This window comes from Heptranchias perlo, chromosome 8, assembly GCF_035084215.1.
Source record: "Heptranchias perlo isolate sHepPer1 chromosome 8, sHepPer1.hap1, whole genome shotgun sequence".
Lineage (NCBI taxonomy): Eukaryota > Metazoa > Chordata > Chondrichthyes > Hexanchiformes > Hexanchidae > Heptranchias > Heptranchias perlo.
The window spans coordinates 89,994,268-90,006,306 of NC_090332.1; the positions used below are offsets into that span (position 1 = coordinate 89,994,268).

Consider the following 12,039-nt stretch of genomic DNA (forward strand, 5'->3'; position numbering starts at 1 on the left):
TACACTTGAACATGAGGACGCAGGGACATAGCCTAATATTTAGAGCCAGAACGTGCAGGAGTGAAGTTAGGAAATGTTTCTACATGAAAAGTTTGGGAAAAGTTGGGAAGCTCTTCTGCAAATGGCAGTTGATGCTAGCTCAATTGTGAATTCTAAATCTGAGATTGATAGATTTCTGTGAACCAGGGATATTAAGGGATATGGGGCTAAGGCGGGTATATTGAGTTAGGTCACAGCTCCACCATGATCTCATTGAATGGCGGAACATGCTCGAGGGGCTGAATGCCACTACCACTTGCTGCCTACTGATATGCGCTACCTTCTCCTGCAAGAAAGCGGGATGTGTATCTGGGCAATGTGCCTGTCATGTATGAATAGCTGCCAGTGTGTGTGGCCTGTGAGTTGTGGTTCAGTGGCTTGCAACAGTGGTAATGTGTGAGGGTGAGAGGAAGCATCTGATTTGAAGAGTTGAGTTCTGATGGAAAGAGTTTGTTGGTAGGTGGGTGTTGGGGGGTTTAGTCCGTGGTGCAGTGGATGCGGCTCATGGTGCAGTTGGTGGGAGACGCCACTTGATAGTTGACCTCACTCACCTTGACCACTCATGTCAAAGCATTGAACTTCTTCCTGTACTGCATCCATGTCCATGATGTTGTGAGCCTGGCATTGACTTCGTCCCCCGCTGCCTCCCACTGCCTTTTGGGTGTATGTCTGGAGGGCCTCTTGCACCCCCCCCCACACCCCCCCGTGGATATAGGATGTCCCTCCTTCTGTCCACCTCTTGCACCAAGGCCTCTGGTGCATCAGCAGTGAACCTTGGTGCACGGACTCTCAGATCGGCAGATTGGTGAGGTCTGGCATGCAGATTGGAGGATATGGGATTTTGTGGTGCGCAACCTTTATTCAATGTTTTAACATAACTCATCAGTATGTAAACATAGGGATGGGACCTGCATCTCTGCTTTACGTGTGTGATATCTGATCTCCATTCAGACTCCGTGCAGACGGCAGGCTGTTATATTCAGTAAATAGCAGGTACCAGCTCCCTTTAAGAGATTTCTAACAGACAGCCTGCCTTTAAGAGATTGGAGCGCCCCCTGCTGGTGGAAAGTGTGAATTGCATGGAATCCTCGATCAACGCTGATTTCCAACGCAGATTGCAGGGGAGTCCTCGGGCCTGACGAAAATCTCGTCCTGCCTGCGGAGGGACCATTGGGCGTGGGATAATAGCAGATTGTGCTACCCCCGCCCAAAAACAGGCCCGAGCCAATTCCCCCCCCCTTATGTCCTCTTCACAACTTACTTTCCTACCTACCTTTGTGTCATCAGCAAATTTAGCAACATACATTCGGTCCCTTCATCCAAGTCATTGATATAGATTGTAAATAGTTGAGGCCCCAGCACTGATCCCTGTGGCACTCCACTCGTTACATCTTGCCAACCTGAAAATGACTCATTTATGCCTACTCTCTGTTTCCTGTTAGCTAACCAATCCTTTATCCATGCTAATATGTTACCCCCTGCACCATGAGCTCTTATTTTGTGAAGTAGCCTTTGATGTGGCACCTTGTCAAAAGCCTTCTGGAAATCCAAGTACACGACATCCACAGGATCCCCTTTATCCACGTTGTACTGTTTTAAAACACTGTTTTAATGTAGGAAACACGGCAGCCAATTTGTGCACAGCAAGGTCCCACAAACAGCAGTGTGATAATGACCTGTTTTTTTATTGATTTTGGTTAAGGAATAAATATTGGTTCGTGCATCCAAGGCAAATTCCCCTGCATTTCTTCAAAATAGTGCCATGGGATCATTTACATCCACCTGAGGGGGTAGATAAGGCCTCGGTTTAACGTCTCCTCTGAAAGACGGCACCTCCGACAGTGCAGCACTCCCTCAGTACTGCACTGGGAGAGTCGGCCGAGATTTTGTGCTCAAGTCTTTGGAAGGGGACTTGAACCCACACCCTCCTGACTCCGAGGCGAGACAGCACGACCGACTTGAGTCACAGCTGGCACTGGCTCGTTGCAGTACAATGTTTGCCTTTCCAAATCAATCTTGATACAAGCACAAGTAATTTGCAGAGGAGTGTTATGCTTGAATTAGGATTTCTATAAACTGAGGCTGTTTATTACAAAGCAGCTGACTAATTTGTAAAATTTGTTTAATCGTTCATTCTGCAGCTGAATGTAATTTAAGATATTTGATTATATAAAATATATGTCTAGATTTCTTTCCTGGAGGTAATCAGAGCGGGAAAATCACTGGCAGATTGATATGTTTACCTAACCTGGCTGTAACAGATGTATCTCCTGGTTACTGCCAATAATGGTAAATGGCAAAAATAGGGAATGACACTGTACATTGTGTACAGTGATCCCTGTAAATTACGGACACCTTAGGGACTGGCATCAGCTGTCGTTATTTTCAAAATGGTCATTGGATGTACTGTAGAAATTTTCAGTAGAATGGGGAGTTCTTTACCCAGCATCCATAGCGGGATCGAGCTGTGTAAAGATTCATTCCCTGGGATCGAGCTGTGTAATGATTCAATCCCTGGGATCGAGCCGTGTAAAGATTCATTCCCCGGGATCGAGCCGTGTAAAGATTCATTCCCTGGGATCGAGCCGTGTAAAGATTCATTCCCCGGGATCGAGCCGTGTAAAGATTCAATCCCCGGGATCGAGCTGTGTAAAGATTCATTCCCCGGGATCGAGCCGTGTAAAGATTCATTCCCCGGGATCGAGCTGTGTAAAGATTCAATCCCTGGGATCGAGCTGTGTAAAGATTCATTCCCTGGGATCGAGCTGAGTAAAGATTCATTCCCTGGGATCGAGTTGTGTAATGATTCAATCCCTGGGATCGAGCTGTGTAAAGATTCATTCCCCGGGATCGAGCTGTGTAAAGATTCAATCCCTGGGATCGAGCTGTGTAAAGATTCATTCCCTGGGATCGAGCTGTGTAAAGATTCATTCCCCGGGATCGAGCTGTGTAAAGATTCAATCCCTGGGATCGAGCTGTGTAAAGATTCATTCCCCGGGATCGAGCCGTGTAAAGATTCATTCCCTGGGATCGAGCTGTGTAAAGATTCATTCCCTGGGATCGAGCTGTGTAAAGATTCATTCCCCGGGATCGAGCCGTGTAAAGATTCATTCCCCGGGATCGAGCTGTGTAAAGATTCAATCCCTGGGATCGAGCTGTGTAAAGATTCAATCCCTGGGATCGAGCTGTGTAAAGATTCAATCCCTGGGATCGAGCTATGTAAAGATTCAATCCCCGGGATCGAGCTGTGTAAAGATTCATTCCCCGGGATCGAGCCGTGTAAAGATTCATTCCCTGGGATCGAGCTATGTAAAGATTCATTCCCCGGGATCGAGCTGTGTAAAGATTCAATCCCTGGGATCGAGCTGTGTAAAGATTCATTCCCCGGGATCGAGCCGTGTAAAGATTCATTCCCTGGGATCGAGCTGTGTAAAGATTCATTCCCTGGGATCGAGCCGTGTAAAGATTCATTCCCCGGGATCGAGCCGTGTAAAGATTCATTCCCCGGGATCGAGCTGTGTAAAGATTCAATCCCTGGGATCGAGCTGTGTAAAGATTCAATCCCTGGGATCGAGCTGTGTAAAGATTCAATCCCTGGGATCGAGCTATGTAAAGATTCAATCCCCGGGATCGAGCTGTGTAAAGATTCATTCCCCGGGATCGAGCCGTGTAAAGATTCATTCCCCGGGATCGAGCTGTGTAAAGATTCATTCCCCGGGATCGAGCTGTGTAAAGATTCATTCCCCGGGATCGAGCCGTGTAAAGATTCAATCCCCGGGATCGAGCCGTGTAAAGATTCATTCCCCGGGATCGAGCCGTGTAAAGATTCATTCCCTGGGATCGAGCTGTGTAAAGATTCAATCCCTGGGATCGAGCTGTGTAAAGATTCAATCCCTGGGATCGAGCTGTGTAAAGATTCATTCCCTGGGATCGAGCTGTGTAAAGATTCATTCCCCGGGATCGAGCTGTGTAAAGATTCAATCCCTGGGATCGAGCTGTGTAAAGATTCATTCCCCGGGATCGAGCCGTGTAAAGATTCATTCCATGGGATCGAGCTGTGTAAAGATTCATTCCCTGGGATCGAGCTGTGTAAAGATTCATTCCCCGGGATCGAGCCGTGTAAAGATTCATTCCCCGGGATCGAGCTGTGTAAAGATTCAATCCCTGGGATCGAGCTGTGTAAAGATTCATTCCCCGGGATCGAGCCGTGTAAAGATTCATTCCCTGGGATCGAGCTGTGTAAAGATTCATTCCCTGGGATCGAGCTGTGTAAAGATTCATTCCCCGGGATCGAGCCGTGTAAAGATTCATTCCCCGGGATCGAGCTGTGTAAAGATTCATTCCCTGGGATCGAGCTGTGTAAAGATTCAATCCCTGGGATCGAGCCGTGTAAAGATTCAATCCCTGGGATCGGGCCGTGTAAAGATTCATTCCCTGGGATCGAGTTGTGTAATGATTCAATCCCTGGGATCGAGCTGTGTAAAGATTCAATCCCTGGGATCGAGCTGTGTAAAGATTCAATCCCTGGGATCGAGCTGTGTAAAGATTCATTCCCTGGGATCGAGCTGTGTAAAGATTCAATCCCTGGGATCGAGCTGTGTAAAGATTCATTCCCTGGGATCGAGCTGTGTAAAGATTCATTCCCTGGGACCGAGCTGTGTAAAGATTCATTCCCTGGGATCGAGCTGTGTAAAGATTCATTCCCTGGGATCGAGCCGTGTAAAGATTCAATCCCTGGGATCGAGCTGTGTAAAGATTCAATCCCTGGGATCGAGCTGTGTAAAGATTCATTCCCTGGGATCGAGCCGTGTAATGATTCAATCCCTGGGATCGAGCCGTGTAAAGATTCGTTCCCTGGGATCGAGCCGTGTAAAGAATCGTTCCCTGGGATCGAGCTGTGTAAAGATTCAATCCCTGGGATCGAGCTGTGTAAAGATTCGTTCCCTGGGATCGAGCTGTGTAAAGATTCAATCCCTGGGATCGAGCCGTGTAAAGATTCAATCCCTGGGATCGAGCCGTGTAAAGATTCAATCCCTGGGATCGAGCTGTGTAAAGATTCAATCCCTGGGATCGAGCCGTGTAAAGATTCAATCCCTGGGATCGAGCCGTGTAAAGATTCAATCCCTGGGATCGAGCTGTGTAATGATTCAATCCCTGGGATCGAGCTGTGTAATGATTCAATCCCCGGGATCGAGCTGTGTAAAGATTCAATCCCTGGGATCGAGCTGTGTAAAGATTCAATCCCTGGGATCGAGCTGTGTAAAGATTCATTCCCTGGGATCGAGCCGTGTAATGATTCAATCCCTGGGATCGAGCCGTGTAAAGATTCGTTCCCTGGGATCGAGCCGTGTAAAGAATCGTTCCCTGGGATCGAGCTGTGTAAAGATTCAATCCCTGGGATCGAGCTGTGTGAAGATTCGTTCCCTGGGATCGAGCTGTGTAAAGATTCAATCCCTGGGATCGAGCCGTGTAAAGATTCAATCCCTGGGATCGAGCCGTGTAAAGATTCAATCCCTGGGATCGAGCTGTGTAAAGATTCAATCCCTGGGATCGAGCCGTGTAAAGATTCAATCCCTGGGATCGAGCCGTGTAAAGATTCAATCCCTGGGATCGAGCTGTGTAAAGATTCAATCCCTGGGATCGAGCCGTGTAAAGATTCAATCCCTGGGATCGAGCCGTGTAATGATTCAATCCCTGGGATCGAGCCGTGTAAAGATTCAATCCCTGGGATCGAGCCGTGTAAAGATTCAATCCCTGGGATCGAGCCGTGTAAAGATTCAATCCCTGGGATCGAGCTGTGTAAAGATTCAATCCCTGGGATCGAGCCGTGTAAAGATTCAATCCCTGGGATCGAGCTGTGTAAAGATTCAATCCCTGGGATCGAGCCGTGTAAAGATTCAATCCCTGGGATCGAGCCGTGTAAAGATTCAATCCCCGGGATCGAGCTGTGTAAAGATTCAATCCCTGGGATCGAGCGGTTTCTCAGCCGCTGTGCATGCTGGGTAATGAGCTCCCCCATTCCACAAAAGCTGTTTCTTTAACAAAACCCGCTGCCGCCTCGCGCTGACCTGCGTACGCCGACCTGCGTACGCCGACCTGCGTACACCGACCTGCGTACGCCGACCTCACAGGAATTTCGGGGGGCAGGAAGGAAGCAAGGTGCAAGGGGAAGCACCAGTGAATCGGACTCAGTGAGAGTTCGAGGTGCAGCAGCTTTGTGTCCTGTGCTTTAAGTTGTGAAAGGGCTGGTGCATTGAAGGCTGTCTGTAGTTTGTAATTTGCGAGTGTCCGTGGTTTCAGAGTGCCTCGTGTATATTTTTTGCCGAGCTTTGTGGGTCTCTCAATAATCGTGAGTTTTTTGCAGGTGTCTGTTTTTTGGGAGTGTCTGTGGTTTTACAGGTTTCACTGTTTATCTGTCTTCTGGGGAGGAGGTTTCACCCACCTCAGGCCCACTGGGAAGAAAATCTATGGCAGCCTTTTATAAGAAACTGCTAGTGTGTGAAAGGAGTCTGACAGGCACCAGATGGACAATATTGCATGTGCTGAGCATGAAACACGAATCATTTCATGTCAGTCTGGATTTGGGCAGTCTGTATAAAAGGGAGTGGGTCAGTACACTGGAATTCTACGATGGAATCAGAATTATTTCCTATTTATCTCAAGTCAACTGCAGCATGTAAGTAGATTTTGCTGTCCAATTACATGCCTGAGTAAATAGAATCATAAAATAATACAATACAGGAGGAGGCCATTCAGCCCATCGTGCCTGTGCCGGCTCTTTGAAAGAGCTATCCAATTAGCCCCACTCTCCCTGCTCTTTCCCCATAGTCCTGTAAATTTTTCCCCTTCAAGTATTTATCCAATTCCCTTTTGAAAGTTATTATTGAATCTGCTTCCACCGCCCTTTCAGGCAGTGAATTCCAGATCAGAACAACTCGCTGCGTAAAACAAAATTTGTCCTCATCTCCCCTCTGGTTCTTTTGCCAATTACTGTAAATCTGTGTCCTCTGGTCACCGACCCTTCTGCCAGTGCCCTGTGCACTCACCCCACAGGCTACCAGTGTGACCTTTTTATCTGTACCGCGCGCTCCATACTGTGGCAATTTTGAGTGAAATTGCAAATAATACTGAGTGGGGGGTAGTTTCTGCTGTGTGCTAGCTGTAAGGGTCCTGTGTAAAATGAGTTCGGGCAGTCTCAAACCTTCTTATTTGTTTGCTTTCTTCTATTCTGAAAACGAATGATGTCAAAGCTTTAGAGAGGGTGCAGAGGAGATTTACTAGAATGGTTCCAGGGATGAGGGACTTCAGTTACGTGGAGAGACTGGAGAAGCTGGGATTGTTCTCCTTAGAGCAGAGAAGGTTAAGAGATTTGATCGAGGTGTTCAAAATCATGAAATATTTTGATAGAGTAAATAAGGAGAAACTGTTTCCAGTGGCATGGAGGGTCGGTAATCAGAGGACACAGATTTAAGGTAATTGGCAAAAGAACTAGAGATGAGATGAGGAGAATGTTTTTTTACGCAGCGAGTTGTTATGATCTGGAATGCGCTGCCTGAAAGGGTGGTGGAAGCAGATTCAATAATAACTTTCAAAAGGGGAATTTGATAAATACTTGAAGGGGAAAAATTTACAGGACTATGGGGAAAGAGCAGGGAGAGTGGGGCTAATTGGATAGCTCTTTCAAAGAGCCAGCACCGGCACAATGGGCCGAATGGCCTCCTTTTGTGCTGCAGCATTCTATGATTCCATAAAATTTTAAAATAAATCAAAGCATCCAGAACCTAATACAGGTTCCTGCGACATTCAAATTGTTCAGCTGCTCTCGGACCCACCAGAAAGGTGAGGAAAAGGGCAGGAGCAGGGTGCCCTCTTGCTCTGTAACATCCACCTAAGCTGCAGAGTAAATACATTCAGACAAATTGAGACACCTTGAACATGATTTGCTCTGTTTTTTGGTGCAAAGGTCATGTGCTACTTCTTGTACGTTAAAGTTCACATTTGACCCTGAGACTTGCCTCAGGGATTGCGTGAACTAGCTGGAGGAAACATACACATTTTTAAGTGGATGTTTTCCCCCCCCCCATAAATTATGAGGTATTTCTTTATGGTTTGGCATTAAATGAGCAGATTGGTGTTCATTAGTGTTACACTTTTAGCTGATCACTGGAATGCATGAAAGGGAGCGAAAGACAGCTGCCCTTCCGATCTTCCTTCTCTCTCTCTGAGAACGTTTCCAGCCTCTGCTCAGCATTTCTTTGTGGTGGCACAGTGTTACTGCCTGCTGCATGGTTGGCCTGTTTCTCTTTTAACATTCCTTTCTTGCTAACACAGGACTCAAATGTCCATTACACATGCCCTCCCCTCTTAAAACAAGAAGCGATTGTGTTAAGTGTGCATGAAAACAAATAGAAAACAGTAGAATCTGAACAGGGAACCATGGAAATGGCAAAACACTATTTTCAACCCTGCCATTTGCCATTTCTCACCAATGGCATTCAATGCCACAATTTGAACTGGGTCTTATCTCAAGTCAAGGGTGGTTCTCACCTCTTCTTGTTTCCATTTTAATATCGAAGCAGTGATCAGAGTTGATTAGTGACGGGAGCAGGAGGAAAACCAAACACCAAATAAACCTCCACAGGGGATAAACCGTTCATAAATAGTCGCTGAGTTCCACGCCAGTAAATGCAGAACTGACATGGGTATTCTTAATAGTTCTTGGCTGTAAAATCAACTGGCCAAAATCTTAGGCTTCCCATCTTTAAGTAATTATAATCAGACTCATTTTCAATTTTACACACTTGGCTGTTTTACTCACTAAGGTAAAGTAGTCGTTCCTAAAACATCCCCAGGACAAACTTTCTGAGGTCAAGTTCAGCTTTTCAGTGGCCACGAAATCTACTGTCATTTTCATAATAAAAGTATTTAAAAGAAATGATTCAATTGATGCCTTGGAAACTATTCAAAAAACATTGTTATATAAAATTTAAGGCACACTGCATGATTACCACCGTGCTAGAGCTGCCCAAATAGTCCACAAGGAGTTTCTGTCTCACAAATGTTTTTTGTGTTAATTAACACATCCCCTTTACCCACCTCACGTGGCCATTATGTTTTGCTGAGTTTTATTTTCGGAGCTATCATAATATTCAAGCAGAAGCAAGAAATCTGTTTCCAGTGGTGTGCCACAGGGCTCAGTGTTGGGTCCCTTGCTGTTTGTGGTATATATTAATGATTTGGACTCGAATGTAAGGGGCATGATTGGCAAATTTGCAGATGACACAAAAATTGTCCGTGTAGTTGATAGTGAAGAGGATAGCTGTAGACTCCAAGAAGATATCAATGGGTTGGTGGAGTGGGCGGAAAAGTGGCAAATGGAGTTCAACCCGGAGAAGTGTGAGGTAATGCACTTAGGGAGGGCAAACAGTAAAAGGGAATACGCAGTAAACGGGAATATATTGAGAGGGGTAGAGGAAGTGAGAGACCTTGGAGTGCATGTGCACAGGTCCCTGAAGGTGGCAGTACAGGTAGATAAGGTTGTGAAGAAGGCAAACGGAATGCTCTCCGTTATTAGCCGAGGTATAGAATACAAAAGCAGGGATGTAATGATGGAACTGTATAAAACACTGGTAAGGCCACAGCTGGAGTATTGTGTGCAGTTCTGGTCACCACATTACAGGAAGGATGTAATTGCTCTGGAGAGAGTGCAGAGAAGATTTACAAGAATGTTGCCAGGGCTTGAAAATTGCAGCTACGAGGAGAGATTGGATAGGCTGGGGTTGTTTTCCTTGGAGCAGAGGAGACTGAGGGGGGACTTGATTGAGGTGTACAAAATTATGAGGGGCCCAGACAGAGTAGACAGGAAGTACCTGTTTCCCCTAGCGGAGAGTTCAAGAACTGGAGGACATAGACTTAAGCTGATTGGTGGAAGGATTAGAGGGGACATGAGGAAAAACTTTTTTACCCAGAGGGTGGTGGGTGTATGGAATTCGCTGCCTGAATTGGTGGTAGAGGCCGGGACCCTCAACTCTTTTAAAAAGTACCTGGACCTGCACCTAAAGTGCTGTAAGCTGCAGGGCTATGGACCGAGTGCTGGAAGGTGGGATTAGAATGGGCACCTGGTTGTTCTTTGAGCCGGTGTGGACACGATGGGCTGAATGGCCTCCTTCTGTGCTGTATCTTTTCTATGGTTCTATGGTTCGTTCCCAAGGCCACCGTCAAACAGATGTGGACAGAGGTGACTGACAGGGTCAATGTCACCAGCATCACCCCCAGGACCTGAGGTCAATGTACAAAGAGGCTTAATGGCCTCACAATAGTAGTAAGGGTGAGTGCACATCTCTCCCCCGCACCTCTCAACACGCCTCTCACCCTCTCCCCCTCCATTCTCAACTATTACCTCCCCTCCATCACATCCTTGAACATACAGTTAGCAGGGCCCACTAAAACCTCCCCATCCTCAATCCATCCTGCTTCTTCTGGACCTCTCAGCACACTGACTTTGTGGACAAGCTCCACACACATCCACTAACCTTCTCAACGCACAGTCCAGCAGGCAGCAAGTCGAGTTGCAGGAGGTTGCAGAGGCAGGCAGCATTGCCCGGAGAAGTGCAGCTTCCTCCTACACTGCTCCTCAGATAGGTCCAAGAAGGTGACTCTGCCCGTAGACCCTGTGTGCCCTTGGCGCACAGCCCCTCCCGCCTCCCCCACGCCCCCACCTGTTGTTTTCGGAGAGGCTCAGGTTCTGGTAGTTGCTGAGGCTGCTCCTCCTCCAGAACAAAGAAGCAGCAATAGTTCCAATAGTAAATAAAGGAGGCTTATTAAAGTGTTCTAAGGCAAGAAAGAACTGGAAACTCGGCTGGAAAAACCAAACTTCAGAAGATCCTGTGATGTAGTGAGCTGCAACTCACTATATGACTTCAGGAGCCTCCCAGACACCAGTAGGTATTGCCGGCGGGTCCAGTAGTTAACCAGCAACCTGCATGTAGCGGATGATCCCTTTAAATAGCACCGCTGAAGGGTCCTTGCTGCCTGTTGGTGTCACCAGTTGCTGGGTGAGTTTATCACCTGGCGCGTCAGGCAATGGGGCAGCCCAATATCATAAAAAGATCCTCCTACAAGCATAGGACCCTTATTTAAATATGATAAAGAGGCTTTTAAATGGACGTGTACAGAGGAGCCCAATCCAATATGGTAAGTGCGGAATGAACCCGGGCACACTGCCCGCCATATTGGATCTTTGGGTGCCTGTAAAACGGGCGTGACCCAATCGGATTTCTAGGCCATTATGATATATTTTTCACTCTAAAAAGCATTTTGTTTAAACTCAAATTCAGGAAAAAGTAAAACCCAGAAGATAATGTACAATACCTGGTCCAGTGTAATTAAATCTCTCTGAATCTGGTTTCCTGGGACTTCCTGTACTGCTGTGAGAAAGGATTGAAACAATCCCTCAACCTTAAGGCTAATGAAGTTGATCATCAACGGGACTCTAGGGAAAGGCAGAGGGAGACGAGTGACTTTTGTTTCATGGAAGAAGGAGCAGGTCTCTGGAACATCCCTCCATGTCTGGCGCTGTAAAGTCTTTTGTAGGTAAAGCCGACTTTAATCCATGTTGCACACCCATTAATCCTCGATAACTCCCACTAACCTAAATGTGCTGGGAGTGGAAGCAAGTTTCTTGGGAGTGATTGTGACTCATCCTTCCGGAGGCAGACTGAGTTTGATGGACTATGTACAGGCCGGCCTCTCTCGGCTCACACCCTGGCTATGTCTGTCGTCAGCCACTCCTTTCTCTGGGCCTCTCAGAACTCCCGGCTGCAAACCTAGTGCTCTTTTAATAAAGTTGAACTTTTCCTGCATCGTGAAACTTGGACTTTTGCTGCAGTTTATGAAACTTATGCAAGTATTTATCCTGTTGGTGCAGTTTATTCAATACGCATATGAAAAATGACATTTGTCCATTTAGTCTCATGTCTCTGATATTTGGATAGATCTTTC

At 46.7% G+C, this 12,039-nt stretch overlaps 1 long non-coding RNA gene across 1 annotated transcript in view; it reads right to left on the reverse strand.

Moving 5' to 3' along the window:
- Positions 1 to 11,737, reverse strand: part of LOC137324799 (uncharacterized) — a 25,480-nt gene extending 13,743 nt beyond the window's left edge. The window contains exon 1 of the long non-coding RNA XR_010963720.1: positions 11,410 to 11,737. This is a non-coding gene — a long non-coding RNA (uncharacterized lncRNA). The remainder of the gene's footprint in view (positions 1 to 11,409) is intronic.
- Between the last annotated feature and the right edge of the window lie 302 nt (positions 11,738 to 12,039).